This window comes from Rhinopithecus roxellana, chromosome 5 (assembly GCF_007565055.1).
Source record: "Rhinopithecus roxellana isolate Shanxi Qingling chromosome 5, ASM756505v1, whole genome shotgun sequence".
Classification (NCBI taxonomy): domain Eukaryota; kingdom Metazoa; phylum Chordata; class Mammalia; order Primates; family Cercopithecidae; genus Rhinopithecus; species Rhinopithecus roxellana.
Window position 1 is genome coordinate 52,941,149 of NC_044553.1, and position 4,264 is coordinate 52,945,412.

Genomic DNA, 4,264 nt, shown 5'->3' on the forward strand with positions numbered 1-4,264 from the left:
CCAGGTCCGTACCTGTTTTAATTGCCTCCTAGTCACTCTGTCGATGAGGAAGGGATTCTTGACCTAGGTTTATGGAAATGGCCAAACACCTGACGCCCAACACTGGACAGGTAAGATCAACAGTAGTTTATTCATCACATATACTCACCGCCTGAGGAGGAGGACATTGTATGCTACACAGGGCCACACTGGATTTGCACTCAGGAACACAGTGAACAAGGACGGGCTTTGGGAGCCAGGCTTTGTTGTATCTAAAGGGTGAGGTGTCCCTTGGTTCCAACAGGAAGGTGTGATTCACTTGTTCGAATAATATCACAGTCTGATAGGGAATGGAAACTCACTACTCAGAGATAAGCAGGAACTACACCTGGTCCTCTTGATACAGAGGGTTATTTGGCTAGGGAATCTTATCTCCGGGAACAGAGCTGCAGGGGAACTTACAGTTAGGCCATTTAAGGCCCTCCTGATTCTACCAGATATCGAAGCAGCACAGAACACTGGATCGTAGTTTTAGGCCTTATGACAAAATACCCTCCTTTACACATTTACCTTGCTTGTCAAGCCCATGTAGATATTTGGATGGAGACTCTGTAGCTAGGAGGAGGAATTTTTCTAATTCTAAAAGTTTGTGAAATTGAAATACATCTGCAAGGATGGTTGTATATATTTTCTTCTCTGAAGATTAAAAAGAAATACAATGAACAAAACCCAAGAAAACTTTTGTTTATTTTTCTTTTTAATTTTTAATGACTAAAACAAAACATCTAAAACTGCAGCTTCTGGAAGAACCACTTGTTCTTGCCCATCTTGTACCTCTTTTCAAACTTGACCTTGGCCTCTTGTCCAGCCTTGCGTTTAAGAGCAGCGTGTCTGAAGACATCCTTATTGACGACAGTTTTGTCCAAGAGGATATCCACAGAGTACCTTGTGGGCATTAGGTGACTCTAGTTATAAACTTTCACAAAAGACTTGATCTTTGACCTCTTGGTAATCTTCTTGCCCATGGCAGCTCTTACTTTGCAGGGATAGTGGTCAATTCCAGCCACCAGGGCATGGCTGTAGGGGTGGTCTGAGGTGCCATTATCAATGTGACAGCTTTGCATCCGGAGTAGTGCCCAGCCAGGACAAACACCTCTTTCCCAGGTTTCATGAACTTGCCCATTTCGACAGTAACCACTGGGGCCTACAGTAGAAATGAAAGAAGGAAAAGCTTTAGTTTTTAAATGCACTTCTGCCCAGAGTGGATAACCTTTAGGATCTTTTAGGGATTTTTCTATACACAAAATGCCATTTAAGTTTGTATTAAGAAAAATTTTATGATACGATTGATAGTGAAAGAACTTACCAAGGAAATATTTATTCATTTGGCCAAGGTTTTTCGTTTGTTCAAAAATGTTTATTAAATGCATACTGGTCAAGTGTTAAGGCTTTAACAACAATGATTCATTTTCTTCCTGGAAAGAGCTTGCATTATGTTTGAAGACACAGAACATTAAACTAACAATTACTAATCAATGTGGTAGGTGCTATTAAGGATATAAAAAGAAAACACAAAGAAGAAGAAAGGGATCATGATCTGCTTAGAGGTTTAAATTTTTTGAAAAACAGGTTATTGAGTATCTGAGATGACTCAGCACTGATTGAAAATGAAAAAAGTCATCTCTCAGGGTCTTTCCAAGTTCAGTGTTTCTGAAATCTTCAATTTGAAAATTAGTACAGAGTGGGTGCAGTGGCATGTGCCTGTCGTCCCAGCTACTTGAGAGGCTGAGGTGACAGGTCACTTACGCCCAGGAGTTAGAGCCTGTAGTATTCTATAATCATGCCCATAAATAGCCACTGCACCTCAGCCTGGGCAACAAGCGAGACCTCATCTTTAAAATAACAAAAATAAAAAATTAGTACTTTCTGTGTAATATCCACAGAGTACCTTGTGGAAATTAGGTGATTGTAGTTATAAACTTTCACAAAAGGAGGAAATTTAAGGAGAGTTTATAAAGAAATGGTTTTCAAAGGTGTAGACAGAATATAGATACAGCCCATGAAATGAAATGGTTCCAACAATTTGGTAGCTTCCATGCTTTCTCTCTGGTAATTTGTCTTCAGTTGGTTTTCCTTTGTCCAGTGGGGCTCGTGTAAGCTGTATTTCAAGGCTACATGTCTATGGTCATAGATTTGTGTGGTGAGCTATCTCTGGTGACCTGGATGATGACTTTGAGGTCAGAGAGAGGGGTCCTGGGGTCTTAGCAGTGGACCGAAGGCAGGTGCAGAGGGTATGTACATGTCTGTGGGAGGACAACACTGTGTGTACCATACTATCTTCAAGTGAGTGGTTGGCTGTGCTTTAAAACAAATATAAAAACAATATGAGCGCTCCTAGAAATTGTGTAGTGTTACATTTATCTTTCTTCTCTTCTTTCTGTTGGTATAAATCAGAATTTTCTCAATTATATTCTGCGGAACACTAGTTCCCATGTGCTTTTTTTAAAAAAGGGAAAAGTCTGTGAACAAAAACGCCTGGGAAATGTAGTATACAATATATGAACAGTTTTTTTTTTTAAATTCAGTGTTCCCAGAGCTTTTTAATAGGTGAAGTTTTTTCTTTTAAACATTTTCTAATGTCAGTTTAAATATTAGAACTAGGACACTGTGGAATCGCTTTGTAAAATCTAGGTCCTAGAAGAACCACTTGTTCTCGCCTGTCTTGTACTTCTCTTCAGACTTGACCTTGGCCTCTCATCCAGCCCTGTGTTTAAGAGCAGGGTCTCTGAAGACATCCTTATTGATGACAGTTTTGTCCAACGGGATATCCATAGAGTACCTCGTAGGCCATTAGGTGATTGCAGTTACAAACTTTCAGAAAAGCAAGAAATTGATGGATAATTTAAGGACAGTTTGATAAAGAAACTATTTGCAAAGGTGTAGATAGGATTCAGAGAAATCACAAGAGATATTACAGTACCCTGGGGCAGGCCAGCAGGGAGACATCACTGCTGATCCCAAAGGGAAAGGGGAAGGGGAAGAAACAATTACTGGCACTTGAAGAGTGAAAATTATGGGAAGAGGACTTCCTAATAGAAGTTGCAGCCTTTGGCTGAGCTACTAGCCAGTAACACCTTGTCTGCTTTGATCCCCTGCTTGTGCTTTAGGTTGGCTAAACCCAGTGGGAAGCCAGAGGCTAAGAGAGTCAGTTGATTCAGTCCAAACAGTCAGCCTCCTGAGGCACAGAAAAGGGTGGAGAGTAGATCTGGAGAGGCAAACAGATAATATTCAGCATATATATTATATGTGCTGAATATATATTATATATGATATATATTATACATGCTGAATATATATTATATATTATACATGCTGAACATATATAATTATATATAATATATAATAACATATATAATAGATATAATAATTATATAATTATCATATTATATATAATAGATATAATATAATTCTTATATATTAGATATATTATATACTGATTATCTTGGGAGAGTAAACCAGCTTTTAGCTCCCATAACTTTTAAACTGTCATTAAAAGAGATTATGTGAATTACCTGTGAATAAATAGTATTCCAGGTATGTTTCCTTTTTCTTTTCATGTTTTAGACAACAGAGAATGAGAAAAGACTTAACTGCCACAACTACATTTTTAAAAAAACCTTAGGAACAACAGAAATTTATTTCTCACAGTTCTGGAGACTGGGAAGTCGAAGATCGAGGCACCAGCAGATGTGATGTCTGGCAAGGACCCATTTCCCGAGATGGTGCCTTGTTGCTGTGTCCTCACATGGTGGAAATGGGTGAGCAAGCTCTCTTGGCCTAGTTTTTAAAATTGACAAGTAAAATTTGTATATATTTATGATGTACAACATGATGTTTTGATATATTGTGGAATGGTCAAATCACACTATTTAACATACTCATTATTTAACGTATTTACCTTTTTGGGTGGTGAGAACACTTCAAATCTACTCTCTTAGCAATTTTCAAGTATACAGTATATTGTTATTAACTATAGTCACCAAGGTGCACAGTAGATGTCTTGAGCTTATTCCTCCTAATTGAAATTTTGTGTCCTTTGACCAATATCTCCTCAAACCCTCCATCCCCTAACAACCACATTTTTGTGGAACCAAACGAGAGTACCATTGTCTCTCATTAATAGGAGATGGTAAGAGAAGTTTTTGAATTGCCATTCAGTATGACCTAATTTTAACCCAGAATGTTATTACTATTTGTAATTGTTACATGTTCAAAAAACTCAGCA

General features: G+C 38.1%; 1 pseudogene; it reads right to left on the minus strand.

Annotated features, from left to right (window-relative positions):
* Window positions 1-764: 764 nt before the first annotated feature.
* Window positions 765-1,162, minus strand: LOC104671221 (annotated as a pseudogene).
* Between the last annotated feature and the right edge of the window lie 3,102 nt (window positions 1,163-4,264).